Source organism: Salmo salar, chromosome ssa15 (genome assembly GCF_905237065.1).
Source record: "Salmo salar chromosome ssa15, Ssal_v3.1, whole genome shotgun sequence".
NCBI lineage: Eukaryota > Metazoa > Chordata > Actinopteri > Salmoniformes > Salmonidae > Salmo > Salmo salar.
In genome coordinates, this window is record NC_059456.1 from 92,813,051 (window position 1) to 92,829,578 (window position 16,528).

The 16,528-nt window shown below is 45.0% G+C and overlaps 1 protein-coding gene across 1 annotated transcript in view; it reads left to right on the forward strand.

Annotated features, from left to right (window-relative positions):
* Positions 1–16,528, forward strand: part of LOC123727318 (putative per-hexamer repeat protein 5) — a 35,635-nt gene that overhangs the window by 2,189 nt on the left and 16,918 nt on the right. The window lies entirely within an intron of this gene.

The window sequence follows — 16,528 nt, forward strand, 5'->3', positions numbered from 1 at the left end:
AAAGGTAGACTGAAACTGACACCATCATCAGTCAGTAGTGAAAGGTAGACTGAAACTGACACCATCATCAGTCAGTAGTGAAAGGTAGACTGAAACTGACACCATCATCAGTCAGTAGTGAAGGTAGACTGAAACTGACACCATCATCAGTCAGTAGTGAAGGTAGACTGAAACTGACACCATCATCAGTCAGTAGTGAAGGTAGACTGAAACTGACACCATCATCAGTCAGTAGTGAAGGTAGACTGAAACTGACACCATCATCAGTCAGTAGTGAAGGTAGGTCATAAAAGAGCGTTGCTGGTTAAAGACAAATTAACTCTGGGCTCTGCTTTCCTGGACTGAAAGCTGGCAGGGGCACGGAAGGGGATGGTGCCAGCCAAGGCCTGGCAGCTCACCAGGTTGTAAAAATACAATAAGGGGAGTAATGGGACTCCAAGGAATCTTTTACTCCGTCTCATGTGGCCGGAGGTTTTCACAGCTGGGGTGCTCGGCATTGTGTGTGTTTGTGTGTGGGTCCTGCAGGCGGCCATTTTGTTTAGTTATTTTTTTTTCACACTTCAGGAGCAACTGAGTAGAGTAGCTGTCACCAGCATGGTGAGTGGAGTAGGAGTAGAGTAGCTGTCACCAGCATGGTGAGTGGAGTGGAGGAGTAGAGTAGCTGTCACCAGCATGGTGAGTGGAGTGGAGGAGTAGAGTAGCTGTCACCAGCATGGTGAGTGGAGTGGAGGAGTAGAGTAGCTGTCACCAGCATGGTGAGTGGAGTGGAGGAGTAGAGTAGCTGTCACCAGCATGGTGAGTGGAGTGGAGTAGCCATCACCAGCACGGTGAGTAGAGTAGAATGGAGGAGAGGAGTAGAGTAGCCGTCGACAGCATGGTGTGGAGGAGTAGAGTAGACTGGAGGAGTAGAGTAGACTGGAGGAGTGGAGTTGAGTAGCCGTCGACAGCATGGTGTGGAGGAGTAGAGTAGACTGGAGGAGTAGAGTAGACTGGAGGAGTGGAGTTGAGTAGAGAGGAGGCGTAGAGTAGCCGTCACCAGCATGGTGAGGAGAGGGTGATGATGGTGAGGCTGATGATGCTGGAAACAGATAAGAGCGAGATTTGACTCAAGGACTTTAGAATGGGGATCTGAGACAGAGGACAGTACAGTGATTCTCTTCACAGGGTGACTAGTACAGTAGAGCTGATTCTGAATCTGAACAGACCAGGGTTCAAATATTATTTGTTTCCTTTCAAATGCTTCAAGCTGCACTTGACAAAGCTAGCTTGTCTGGCACAATGGGACTAATGAAGAAGTCCCAAAAGTGCAAGCCCCACCCATCTGGCTCTCCAAATAACCTACTAGGAGTATCAAGGCGATAGAGTTGCATTTTAATGGCCCTGGGTGGATCTCTCAGTGGGTTTTGGTTTCAACATTCAGCAAATGAAAACCAATACTTCAACCTTGTTTTGTCTTTTTTGGTGAGAACCAAACCTCTCTCTCCAAAAAAAACATGGCTAGGCCCATAGTCTAGGCCCATAGTCTTCTAAACAGTGTGTGTGTGTGTGTGTGTGTGTGTGTTTCCCTCCCCCTCATGTCGTGTCTCCGTTGATGGAGAGTATTAATCTGATGTGTAGTTAATTAAAAGCAATGCAAATATTACACCTCTTTCACTGTAACTATGCAACAGTACTTTCCAGTGAAAGTTTCCGATGACATAGCTATACAGTTTGAATCGTGGGTGGGTGTCATATCATTGTTTTACCACCTAGGTCTACGTTATTTTACCGTATTCTTGCCTGGCGTTGTTTGCTTTTCAGTCAGCGGCACCACTTGTAAACTTTGCCACACAATGTAATACTGTACTTTTCTGTGTTATTCAAAACTCTATAATAACTTTTCTGATTCTGAACAATAACTGTCCTAACAGATGGTAAAAAAATATATAATCATGAAGCCGCAAGATAAATAACTTTTCTGACTAGTATGCTTTTTATGGGTTTTGAATTGAGAAGTGCAAAGCCACAGCGGAGATGCCACTTGTCTGCCATGGAGTCCTTGTCTTTGTACACTGTTGACATTGCAGTCGGCGGGACTGCGCTCCTGTTTAGATAAGTGGGTATCAGGTCCCATCTCTATGCCAACTGTCAGCAGGCCTCTCTAGCAAAACCCTAAATCCAACCCTCTAATCTTTCTCTCTATAATATTATCCACCATCTTCAGATGCACATGGCTACTATGGTGTATATCATACCTTGTTGTCGCCATGATACAATTAATGCAATTGAAAAAGGAATAATATTTTTTAAAAGGTGACCTCCCTTGTTTTGTTGAATTGCTCAAGTCCCTAATTGGCATATTAGACCTTTATTGATTTATTGAACTGCTTTTGTCATGGTTTTTAATGGAAGGTACACAAAACGGACAAGTGTTTTGTAATCTACTGTATATAAATCTGTTTTGACTAAAAGTCCCAACTCCAATAAGACTGAGTAATGTTATAGGTTGTATTGTCCGGCACGATACTCCCGCCCCTGATTGTTTGTCTTGTCAAAGGCATTTGGCTGGCTGTGCTGTGTACGTGCCGCTTGATACGAACGCAAACCGCCAATCCCTCTCTACCTGTTGTCACAGCAGCGGCTGTGCCCACCAAGCTAATCCCCCCCAGCACAGTGCTGCTGAGGTCTGGACAGCACCTGGTTCTGATGCTGGAATGACTGAGCGCTCCCTCAGACACGTACGCACGGGCTTACATGCCACGCCAGACCTGGGTTCAAATACTGTTTAGGGTATTTCAATTACTTTCAAAGGCGTTTCTAAGTAAGTACTTGGATATTTTTTTTCTTTGAAAATAGAAGTAGTTGAATATTGGAGTGTATATTTGGAAATACACTAGGAAAGTATAGGGATGTATTTGAAAATAGTCAACTACACAGACAAGTGTTTTTTATTTACATTTAAAACCTAAGTCTGTTTGGTACTAGGGATATTTGAAATAATAAACTCAGCAAAAAAGAAACGTCTTCTCACTGTCAACTGTTTATTTTCAGCAAACTTAACGTGTAAATATTTGTATGAACATAAGACTCAACAACTGAGACATAAACTGAGCAAGAATAGCTTGTCCCTGAACAAAGGGGGGGTGGGGGGGTCAAAAGTAACAGTCAGTATCTGGTGTGGCCACCAGCTGCATTAAGTACTGCAGTGCATCTCCTCCTCATGGACTGCACCAGATTTGCCAGTTCTTGCTGTGAGATGTTACCCTACTCTTCCACCAAGTCACCTGCAAGTTCCCAGACGTGCTCAATGGGATTGAGATCCGGGCTCTTCGCTGGCCATGGCAGAACACTGATATTCCTGTCTTGCAGGAAATCACACACAGAACGAGCAGTATGGCTGGTGGTATTGTCATGCTGGAGGGTCATGTCAGGATGAGCCTGCAGGAAGGGCACCACATGAGGTAGGAGGATGCCTTCCCTGTAATGCACAGCGTTGAGATTGCTCAGTCTGATGATGCTGTGACACATCGCCCCAGACCATGACGGACTCTCCACCTCCAAATCGATCCCATTTCAGAATACAGGCCTCTGTGTAACGCTCAGTCCTTCGACAATAACCGCGAATCCGACCATCACCCTTGGTGAGACAACTGCGACTCGTCAGTGAAGAGCACTTTTTGCCAGTCCTGTCTGGTCCAGTGATGGTGGGTTTGTGCCCATAGGTGACGTTGTTGCCGGTGATGTCTGGTGAGGACCTGCCTTACAACAGGCCTCTCTCAGCCTATTGCAGACAGTCTGAGCACTGATTTGATGGATTGTGCATTCCTGGTGTAACTCGGGCAGTTGTTGTTGCCATTCTGTGCCTGTCCCGCAGGTGTGATGTTCGGATGTACCGATCCTGTGCAGGTGTTGTTACACGTGGTCTGCCACTGCGAGGACAATCAGCTGTCCGTCCTATCACCCTGTAGCGCTGTCTTAGGTGTCTCACAGTACGAACATTGCAATTTATTGCCCTGGCCACATCTGCAGTCCTCATGCCTCCTTGCAGCATGCCTAAGGCACGTTCACGTAGATGAGCAGGGACCCTGTGCATCTTTCTTTTGGTGTTTTTCAGAGTCAGAAGAAAGGCCTCTTTAGTGTCCTAAGTTTTCATAACCGTGACCTTAATTGCCTACCGTCTGTTAGCTGTTAGTGTCTTAACGACCGTTCCACAGGTGCATGTTCATTAATTGTTTGGTTCATTGAACAAGCATGGGAAACAGTGTTTTAACCCTTTACAATGAAGATCTGTGAAGTTATTTGGATTTTTATGAATTATCTTTGAAAGACAGGGTCCTGAAGAAGGGACGTTTCTTTTTTTGTTGCTGAGTTTATATTTGGAAACAAGTCTTTAAAATATAATTGCACTCAAATACAGTGCGTTGGGAAAGTATTCAGACCCCTTGACTTTTTTTAGAAATGTTGTTACATTACAGCCTTATTCTGAAATGTATAAAAAATTCTCGTCAATCTACACACACTACCCCGTAATGACAAAGCAAATACTGTTTTTTAGAAAATGTTGATATTTTGTTTGACAGCGGTTACAGTCTTCTTGGGTATGATACTACAAGCTTGGCACACCTGTATTTGGGGAGTTTCTCACATTCTTCTCTGCAGATCCTCTCAAGCGCTGTCAGGTTGGATGGGGAGCGTCACTGCACAGATATTTTCAGTTGTCTCCAGAGATGTTCGATCGGGTTCAAATCCGGGCTCTGGCTGGGCCACTCAAGGACATTCAGAGACTTGTCCCGAAGACACTCTTGCGTTGTCTTGACTGTGTGCTTAGGGTTGTTGTCCTGTTGGAAGGTGAACCTTTGCCCCAGTCTGATGGCCTAAGTGCTCTGGACCAGGTTTTCATCAAGGATCTCTCTGTACTTTGCTCCATTCATCTTTCCCTCGATTCTGACTAGTGTCCCTGCCGCTGAAAAACATCCCCACAGCATGATGCTGCCACTACCATGCTTCACCGTAGGGATGGTGCCTGGTTTCCTCCAGACGTGATGCTTGTCATTCAGGCCGAAGAGTTGAATATTGTTTCTCCTGGTCTGACAGTCCTTTAGGTGCCTTTTGGCAAACTCCAAGCAGGCTGTCATGTGCCTTTAATTGAGGAGTGGCTTCCATCTGGCCACTCTACCATAAAGGCCGGATTGGTGGAGTGCTGCAGAGATGGTTGTCCTTCTGGAAGGTTCTCCCATCTCCACAGAGGAACTCTGGAGCTCTGTCAGTGACCATTGGGTTCTTGGTCACCTCCCTGACCAAGGACTTCTCCCCTGATTGCTCAGTTTGGACGGGCGGCCAGCTCTAGGAGTTTTGGTGGTTCCAAACTTCTTCCATTTAAGAATGATTGAGGCCACTGTGTTCTTGGCGACCTTCAATGCTGCAGAAATGTTTTGATACCCTTCCCCAGATCTGTGCTTTGACACAATCCTGTTTCGGAGCGCCATGGACAATTCCTTGGTTTTTGCTCTGACATGCACTTTCAACTGTGGGACCTTATATAGACAGGTGTGTCTTTCCAAATCATGTTCAATTAATTTAACACAGGTGGACTCCAAGTTGTAGAAATATCTCTAGGGTGGTCAATATTAACAGGATGCACCTGAGCTCAATTTCGAGTCTCATAGCAAAGGGTCTGAATACTTATGGCAATAAGGTATTTCTGTTTTGGTGTTTTTATACATTTACAATAATGCCTAAACTGTTTTTGCTTCGTCATTATGGGGTATTGTGTGTAGATTGAGGACATTTTTTTTCTTTAATTCATTTTAGAATAAGACTAACATAACAAAATGTGGAAGAAGTCTGAATAATTTACAAATGCACTCTATACATGTATTTGAACCCAGGTTTGTTACACGAACTCTTGCACGGCCGCACGTGCACAGACACACATCAAAAACGCACACATGCTAGTAATGCGTTAGTTGACTCATAACACGCAGTCCACATGGTTATATCCGTGGGCGGATTTGGTAATTAAATATTGTGTGGATGAAGGGCAGGTGGTTGGTGGGCAGGCTGAATAAAGACAAAACAATACCTTAAATTCTTAAATTAGGGCTTCCCGAGTGGCGCAGTGGTCTGAAACTTTATCACAGTCCTAGAGGTCTTACAACAGACCCGGTTAATTCCCAGGATGTGCCACAACCGGCTGTGGCTGGGAGTCCCATAGGACGGTGCACAATTGGCCCAGCGTCATCCGGGTTAGGGGAGGGTTTGGCCGGTTGGGCTTTACTTGGCTCATCGCGCTCTAGCGACTCCTTGTGGTGGGCCAGGTGCCTGCAGACTGACACCGGTTGCCAGTTGAACAGTGTTTCCTTTGACACATTGATGCAGCTGACTTCCGGGTTAAAGCTGGCGGGTGTTAAGGAGCGCGGTTAGGCAGGTCATGTTTTGGAGGACGCATGAGTCCACCGTTGCCTCTCCCGAGCTCGTTGGCAAGTTGCAGTGATGAGACAAGATTAAAAAAAATGGGGTAAAATGCAAAACAAATATTTAAAAAATAAGATTGATCCATAAATGTAATAATTAATGTGCAATTCATATCTATAGGCCACATTGATGTTTTTCTTCAATAGGCCTAAATATTCAATAAATAAATGAAGAAAAGTTGAAGACTTTACAGCACATGTTCTATATTTGCGGGTTGGGGTCGGAGTGCAGGCCTCAGATTTTCACTTTATAGTCAAACGGTTGTGGATGGGTTATTAGCAATTGCGAGTGGGTGCGGGTGAACAGCTGACCCACGCATCACTAACACAAATACACACACACACACACACACCTGCCTGGCTTTGTCTGGCTGTAGCCACTTCAACACAACACATCCAACAGGTCAAAAGGGCACAAGTTACTGAATGGCTGCTGATTGTCCATCTCTGTAGGGTCTGGGTTGAATACTCTCAACAGGACATTCCCCAATAGTGCACTACAACTGACCAGAGGCTCCGAAGGGAATATGGGGCCAGTTCATACACAGACTGATCTCTTTATCAACTAATAAAAAAAAAAAACAGTGTGTTTATAATAAAAAAGCATTTCGCTGCACCTGCAATAACATCTGCAAAACTGTGTACGCGACCAATAAACATTTGATTAGATTTTTAATATGGCATGACAGTGTTGGTTTTCTGTCCTCTTATATCATAGACTGTAGTTGTTGTAAAGAAAGCTCCAGACAAACTGTCCAGGAAAGGAAGCCGGTGGGTGATTCCATTGGAGTGACTCAGACAGAAAGCGGGGCACTGAATCATCTCTCTTATCCTGTGTCACACATTGATACACACATTTGTATTATTGTATTACCTCTTTTCACACAAACACACACACACACACACACACACACACAGTCCCTCTGAAGTTATGAATTGGCTGACAGTTCTACAAGTAAATCCCAAGTTATTCTTCTTGGTGTGGTAATTACCCTATAAAGATGAAATAATATTTTCCTCTTGCCCCATCCACTATCCCCACCTAAACGTGTCCAGCACATAGACTATATTATCAAATGTGCTGGTCTCCTGCCAAGACATGCACCTCTCTGTTGAGTTCTATTTGAATCACCAGTCATGTAATTTCCATGTACACCCTTCTAAGGTTGACTGGTTCCTTCCTTGGAGTTGTCATGCGTCCCATCATGTTAATGTTTGATCTGTATTATCGGTTTCCCATAAACTGTGTAATTCCCTTGTTGAGAACCACTAGGCAGTATACTGACACACTGTATGTGACTATGTCACAAGGTATAATAATTAACTTCTGAACACCTTTAAGGTAAGAGCTGCTTTTCTTTTGAAATACAACTATTCAATTAAACTTCCACTAAGAAGTGGAAGAGACTTTATGGTGCAAAGGGGAAACCACGCAGGAGTCTGCCTGAATAGGATGGAAGAGAATGACAGAACAAAGCCCAAAATAAGGTTTTCTCTTCCACTTCATCTGCAGTGAGGCCATGACTGTGTCCTGCGTGTCAGCCTGCCTTGAAACGACATGAAACTAAGGAGGCACTACATGAAACTAAGGAGACTCTATGAAACTAAGGAGGCACTACGTGAAACTAAGGAGACTCTATGAAACTAAGGAGGCACTACATGAAACTAAGGAGGCACTACGTGAAACTAAGGAGACTCTATGAAACTAAGGAGGCACTACATGAAACTAAGGAGGCACTACGTGAAACTAAGGAGACTCTATGAAACTAAGGAGGCACTACATGAAACTAAGGAGGCACTACGTGAAACTAAGGAGGCACTACATGAAACTAAGGAGACACTAAATGAAACTAAGGAGCCACTACATGAAACTAAGGAGACTCTATGAAACTAAGGAGGCACTACATTAAACGTAGGAGACTACATGAAACTAAGGAGACTACATGAAACTATGGAGACTCTATGAAACTAAGGAGGCACTACATTAAACTAAGGAGACTATGAAACTTAGGAGACTACATGAAACTAATGAGATTACATGAAACTAAGGAGACTACATTAAACTAAGGAGACACTACATAAAACTATGGAGAAACTAAGGAGACACTACATGAAACTAAGGAGGCACTACATGAAACTACAGAGACACTACATGAAACTACAGAGACACTACATAAAACTATGGAGAAACTAAGGAGAGACTACATGAAACTAAGGACTACATGAAACTAAGGAGGCACTACATGAAACTAAGGAGGCACTACATGAAACTACAGAGACACTACATGAAACTACAGAGACACTACATAAAACTATGGAGAAACTAAGGAGAGACTACATGAAACTAAGGAGAGACTACATGAAACTAAGGAGAGACTACATGAAACTAAGGAGGCACTACATTAAACTAAGGAGACACTACATGAAACTAAGGAGACACTACATGAAACTAAGGAGACTACATGAAACTAAGGAGACTACATGAAACTAAGGAGACTACATGAAACTATGGAGACTCTATGAAACTAAGGAGGCACTACATTAAACTAAGGAGACTATGAAACTTAGGAGACTACATGAAACTAATGAGATTACATGAAACTAAGGAGACACTACATAAAACTATGGAGAAACTAAGGAGACACTACATGAAACTAAGGAGACAACATGAAACTACAGAGACACTACATAAAACTACAGAGACACTACATGAAACTAAGGAGAGACTACATGAAACTAAGGAGGCACTACATGAAACTAAGGAGACAACATGAAACTACAGAGACACTACATGAAACTGAGGTAACTACATGAAACTAAGGAGACACTACATGAACTTGTCTAATTAAAAGCGTTCCTCTGTGGGCCTGTCTTTGGCCAGTCAAAATAACAAGTGATTATTAATACATGGTAACTGCTGCCATGTAGAATGTGTTCATGGATTTAATCTACGCTCCACTACGTTCTGAGGTGTTTCCGTAAATAATGTCAGTGCTCCTCCAACATCGACAACCATTTCAGTCTCAACCTCACTTTGTGACTTTGAAGAAAACTCCAAAGAAATCAGTGGTGGCGGTGCGTTGGCCTGGGAGTGCTGAGTCTGGTTAGGCAACATCCTCCCTACAGCCATAATAGTGATCATAAACTCATCTCTATCAAAAGGTGGTGAACATCACTCACAGGGCATGTGAAGGTTAAGTGTCAAAGGCAATGCTCTAGTGGTTCTCCTTGTTTTCAAATGAAAACATGGGGGAGCTGGATGATTAAAATGGGACTGTGCTGCTTTGATCAATCCAAGATGGCGTAGCAGTCAGGCATTTACATTTACGTCATTTAGCAGACGCTCTTATCCAGAGCGACTTACAAATTGGTGCATTCACCTTATGATATCCAGTGGAACAACCACTTTACAATAGTGCATCTAAATCTTTTAGGGGGGGATTACTTTATCCTATCCTAGGTATTCCTTAAAGAGGTGGGGTTTCAGGTGTCTCCGGAAGGTGGTGATTGACTCCGCTGTCCTGGCGTCGTGAGGGAGCTTGTTCCACCATAGGGGTGCCATAGCAGCGAACAGTTTTGACTGGGCTGAGCGGGAACTGTGCTTCCTCAGAGGTAGGGGGGCCAGCAGGCCAGAGGTGGATGAGCGCAGTGCCCTCGTTTGGGTGTAGGGACTGATCAGAGCCTGAAGGTACGGAGGTGCCGTTCCCCTCACGGCTCCGTAGGCAAGCACCATGGTCTTGTAGCGGATGCGAGCTTCAACTGGAAGCCAGTGGAGAGAGTGGAGGAGCGGGGTGACGTGAGAGAACTTGGGAAGGTTGAACACCAGACGGGCTGCGGCATTCTGGATGAGTTGTAGGGGTTTAATGGCACAGGCAGGGAGCCCAGCCAACAGCGAGTTGCAGTAATCCAGACGGGAGATGACAAGTGCCTGGATTAGGACCTGCGCCGCTTCCTGTGTGAGGCAGGGTCGTACTCTGCGAATGTTGTAGAGCATGAACCTACAGGATCGGGTTACCGCCTTGATGTATATATATTTTTTATATTTTTCTTAACCCCAACTTCAACATACTCTCCTGCAACCTGCCTCACCCAATATGGTATGGATCTGCTATTTTCTTTACTTTAGAACCGGCACCCCTAACAGAGGCTAGCCAGCTAACCTGCTACTAGCTTGTAGTCAGCTAGCCACTGCTAGCGGTCATCAGCTAACCTTTAGCCCGGATAACTCCTGCCAGTCTGCACAGCGCGATTCAACCCAGAGCTTATTGGACTTCTTTTTCTCCATATCCCCAGATTCCTACCGCAAGCTCTGAACCTCTTCACCTGGATCATTGCAGCTAGCTAGCTGCTATCCGATTGGCTTCTCCTGGCTAACGTCTCTGTCCCGAAGCAAGCACCATCTAGCCTGGAACTAGCCTATGCTAGGCCCATCTCCCGGCTAGCTGAAGAGGTCCATCAGCCACTCCTTGGGCTACAATGCCTATTTTGCCAATTGGCCTGGACCCCTTTTATTGCCGATACGGAGCCCCGCTGATCCATCATGACTGGACTACCGACGTAATCCGCCCAAGGTGGTTTTTCAACAGGCCCATCCGTCACGACGTCCCCTGAATGCCCTTCTGCTAGCCTGCTAGCTGCGGCCCACTAGCTGTCTAGAGCATACTGGATTGTTAGCTGAAGAGGTCCATCAGCCAATTTTTTGGGCTACTATACCTATTTTGCCAATTGGCCTGGACCCTTTTACTACACGGAGCCCTGCTGATCCATCACAACTGGTCTGCCAACGTAACCGCACGAGGGGGCTACAACAGACCTCTTCCGTCGCGACGTCCCTCTAAGGCCCTTCTGCTGGCCCCAGCCCACTAGCTGTCTGAATCGTCGTGTCTCCAGCCCGCCCAGCTACTCACTGGACCCTATGATCACTCGGCTACGCATGCCTCTCCCTAATGTCAATATGCCTTGTCCATTGCTGTTTTGGTTAGTGATTATTGTCTTATTTCACTGTAGAGCCTCCAGCCCTGCTCAATATGCCTCAGCTAACCCTCTTGTCCCACCTCCCACACATGTGGTGACCTCATCTGGTTTAATTCATGTCTCTAGAGACGATGCCTAGGTTTACTTCCACTGTACTCACATCCCGCCATACCTTTGTCTGTACATTATGCATTGACTCTATTCTACCGCGCACCGAAACCTGCTCCTTTTACTCTCTGTTCCGAACGTACTAGACGACCAGTTCCTATAGCCTTTAGCCATACTCTTATCCTACTCCTCTGCTCCTCTGGTGATGTAGAGGTTAATCCAGGCCCTGCAGTGCCTAGCTCCACTCCCATTCCCCAGGTGCTCTCATTTGTTGACTTCTGTAACTGTAAAAGCCTTGGTTTCATGCATGTTAACATTAGAAGCCTCCTCACTAAGTTTGTTTTATTCACTGCTTTAGCACACTCTGCAAACCCGGATGTCCTAGTCGTGTCTGACTCCTGGCTTAGGAAGGCCACCAAAAATCCTGAAATTTCCATCCCTAACTATAACATTTTCAAACAAGATAGAACTGCCAAAGGGGGCTGAGTTGCAATCTACTGCAGAGATAGCCTTGAGAGTTCTGTCTTACTATCCAGGTCTGTGCCCAAACTATTTGAGCTTCTACTTTTAAAAATCCACATTTCCAGAAACAAGTCTCTCACTGTTGCCGCTTGCTATAGACCACCTTCTGCCCCCAGCTGTGCCCTGGACACCATATGTGAATTGATTGCCCCCCATCTATCTTCAGAGCTCGTGCTGTTAAGTGACCTAAACTGGGACATGCTTAACACCCCGGCCATCCTACAATCTAAGCTCGATGCCCTCAATCTCCTCAATCTCACACAAATTATCAATGAACCTACCAGGTACAACCCCAAATCTGTAAACACAGGCACCCTCATAGATATCATCCTAACCAACCTGTCCTCCAAATACACCTCGGTTGTCTTCAACCAGGATCTCAGCGATCACTGCCTCTTTGCTTGCGTCCGTAATGGGTCTGCGGTCAAACGACCACCCCTCATCACTGTCAAACGCTCCCTAAAACACTTCAACGAGCAGAACTTTCTAATCGACTTGGCCCGGGTATCCTGGAAGGATATTGACCTCATCCCATCAGTAGAAGATGCCTGGTTACTCTTTAAAAGTGCTTTCCTCACAATCTTAAATAAGCATGCCCCATTCAAAAAATGTAGAACCAGGAACAGATATAGCTCTTGGTTCACTCCAGACCAGACTGCCCTTGACCAGCACAAAAACATCCTGTGGCGTACTGCATTAGCATCGAATAGCCCCCGCGATATGCAACTTTTCAAGGATGTTAGGAACCAATATACACAGGCAGTTAGGAAAGCAAAGCCTAGCTTTTTCAAACAGAAATTTGCATCCTGCAGCACAAACTCCAAAAAGTTCTGGGACACTGCAAAGTCCATGGAGAATAAGAGCACCTCCTCCCAGCTGCCCACTGCACTGAGGCTAGAAAACACTGTCACCACCGATAAATCCACGATAATTGAGAATTTCAATAAGCATTTTTCTACGGCTGGCCATGCTTTCCACCTGCACCCCCCCCTATCCTGGTCAACAGCCCTGCACCCCCACAGCAACTTGCCCAAGCCTCCCCCATTTCTCCTTCACCCAAATCCAGATAGCTGATGTTCTGAAAGAGCTGCAAAATCTGGACCCCTACAAATCAGCAGGACTAGACAATCTGGACCCTCTCTTTCTAAAATTATCAGCCGAAATTGTTGCAACCCCTATTACTAGCCTGTTCAACCTCTCTTTCGTATCGTCTGAGATCCCCAAAGATTGGAAAGCTGCCGTGGTCATCCCCTCTTCAAAGGGGAGACACTCTAGACCCAAACTGCTACAGACCTATTTCTATCCTACCCTGCCTTTCTAAGGTCTTCGAAAGCCAAGTTAACAAACAGATCACCTGTCACACTCTTCGTCGTCTGAAGATAGAGAGAAATCATTGTCGGACCAATACGCAGCGAGATCGTATGTACTCATCTTCTTTATTAAGGAAAAGAAGGGAAACCAAAATAAACTCGTACACAAAACACAATGACGAATAACAGTCTGGTAAGGCACAAGGCTATACACAGAACAATCTCCCACAAACTCCAAACACAAACACATACCTAATTATAGGACTCTCAATCAGAGGCAACTAGGAAACACCTACCTCAAATTGAGAGTCCAACACCCAATACCTAAACATAGAAATACTAACCTAGAAAGAACATAGAAATACAAAAACATAGAACATAACCCAGACCCGGAAATAATAAATCAAACACCCTTTTAAGCAAACCACCACCCCGAACCACATAAAACAAATACACTCTGCCACTTCCTGACCAAACTACAATACAAATAACCCCTATTACTGGTCAGGACGTGACATCACCGACCATTTCTAATCCCACCGTACCTTCTCCACTATGCAAGTTGGTTTCCGAGCTGGTCATGGGTGCACCTCAGCCACGCTCAAGGTCCTAAACGATATCATAACCTCCATCGATAAGAGACAATACTGTGCAGCTCTATTAATAGCCCTGGCCAAGGCTTTCGACTCTGTCAATCACCACATTCTTATCGGCTGACTCAACAGCCTTGGTTTCTCAAATGAATGCCTCGCCTGGTTCACCAACTACTTCTCAGACAGAGTTCAGTGTGTCAAATCGGAGGGCCTGTTGTGCGGATCTCTGGAAGTCTCTATGGTGGTGCCACAGGGTTCAATTCTCGGGCCGACTCTTTTCTCTGTGTACATCAATGATGTCGCTCTTGCTGCTGGTGATTCTCTGATCCACCTCTACGCAGACGACACCATTCCGTATACTTCTGGCCCTTCTTTGGACACTGTGTTAACTAACCTCCAGACGAGCTTCAATGCCATACAACTCTCCTTCCATGGCCTCCAACTGCTCTTAAATGCACATAAAACTAAATGAATGCTCTATAACCGATCGTTACCAGCACCTGCCCGCCCATCCAGCATCACTACTCTGGACGGTTCTGACTTAGAATATGTGGACATCTACAAATACCTAGGTGTCTGGTTAGACTGTAAACTCTCCTTCCAGACTCATATTAAGCATCTCCAATCCAAAATTAAATCTAGACTCGGCTTCCTATTTCGCAACAAAGCATCCTTCACTCATGCTGCCAAACATACCCTCGTAAAACTGACCATCCTACCGATCCTTGACTTCGGCGATGTAATTTACAAAATAGCCTCCAACACTCTACTCAACAAATTGGATGCAGTCTATCACAGTGCCATCCGTTTTATCACCAAAGCCCCATATACTACCCACCACTGCGACCTGTATGCTCTCATTGGCTGGCCCTCGCTTCATATTCGTTGCCAAACCCACTGGCTCCAGGTCATCTATAAGTCTTTACTAAGCCCCACCTTATCTCAGCTCACTGGTCACCATAGCAGCATCCACCCGTAGCACGCGCTCCAGCAGGTATATTTCACTGGTCACCCCCAAAGCCAATTCCTCGTTTGGCCGCCTTTCCTTCCAGTTCTCTGCTGCCAATGACTAGAACGAATTGCAAAAATCACTGAAGCTGGAGACTCATATCTCCCTCACTAGCTTTAAGCACCAGCTGTCAGAGCAGCTCACAGATCACTGCACCTGTACATAGCCCATCTGTAAATAGCCCACCCAACTACCTCATCCCCATACTGTTATTATTATTTTTTTGCTCCTTTGCATCCCCAGTATCTCTACTTACACATTCATATTCTGCACATCTATCACTCCAGTCTCTATTACTCCAGTGTATAATTGCTAAATTGTAATTATTTCGCACTATGGCCTATTTATTGCCTTACCTCCCTTATCTTACCTCATTTGCACACAATGTATATATACTTTTTTATATTGTTTTATTGACTGAATGTTTTGTTTATTCCATGTGTAACTCTGTGTTGTTGTTTGTGTCGCACTGCTTTGCTTTATCTTGGCCAGGTCGCAGTTGTAAATGACAACTTGTTCTCAACTAGCCTACCTTGTTAAATAAAGATGAAATAAATAAAAAAATAATAATAATAATAATTAAAAAATATATATTATTTGGCTTGATGTTGGTTGTAGGCTAGCTCTCGAGAACACAAGGGGGACATACTTTAGGGTTCTTAGATGAAGGTATGGACCACAGCTGATCAGTGAATTACAATCCTAACGCTCAATTTTAGCATTTAGAAGCATTGTTAATCCTTGCTAGCGATACGGTTTTGTAAACTTTCGGAACTTAACGTTCATATAAGCGACAAAGAGTCTTTCAAACACAAAAGATACACTTAGTGTACACAGTTTAGCGAAGTTGCACCCGGCTGTTTTCACACACCATCTCGGCTATGACACATCCTCTCACCTTGCGCTCGCATTTCCATTGGACCATTCCATTCAACATTTCCATTGGACCATTCCATTCAACATTTCCAGCAGGTTTGCATGTGTTTCTCAAAATACAGCCAGGTGCAACTTTCCTAAACTGTGTACACTAAGTGTATCTTTTGTATATGAAAAAGTATTTGTCACTTATATGAAAGTTATGTCCCAAATGTTTCCAAAACCGTATCGCAGCGAGGTGTATTTGCGTTTGACAGAGCATTTGGGCAACGTCGGGCATTTCCATGTCAAGGCTAAAGCTGTCGTCCGATGGCAGCAGTTGAGATACACAGGAGAGTGATGGATGGAACAGACAACACTCTAGACTACATTTTACATTTTAGTCATTTAGCAGACGCTCTTATCCAGAGCGACTTACAGTAGTGAATACATACATTTCATACATTTCATTTCATGCTTTTTTTTTTGTACTGGCCCCCGTGGGAATCGAACCCACAACCCTGGGCGCAAACTATACAGGCAGCACCCACTGGCAGCACCCACTGGCAGCACCCAGTGGCAGCACCCAGTGGCAGCCAGACAGGTACCAAGCCCAAGCGGGTTGGCTGGTAGGGAGAGGCTCCCTCATCTCCTACGCTTTCCTACGGTTTCTTCCAAATGCCCCCTGGCGTGACAGGAAACAGG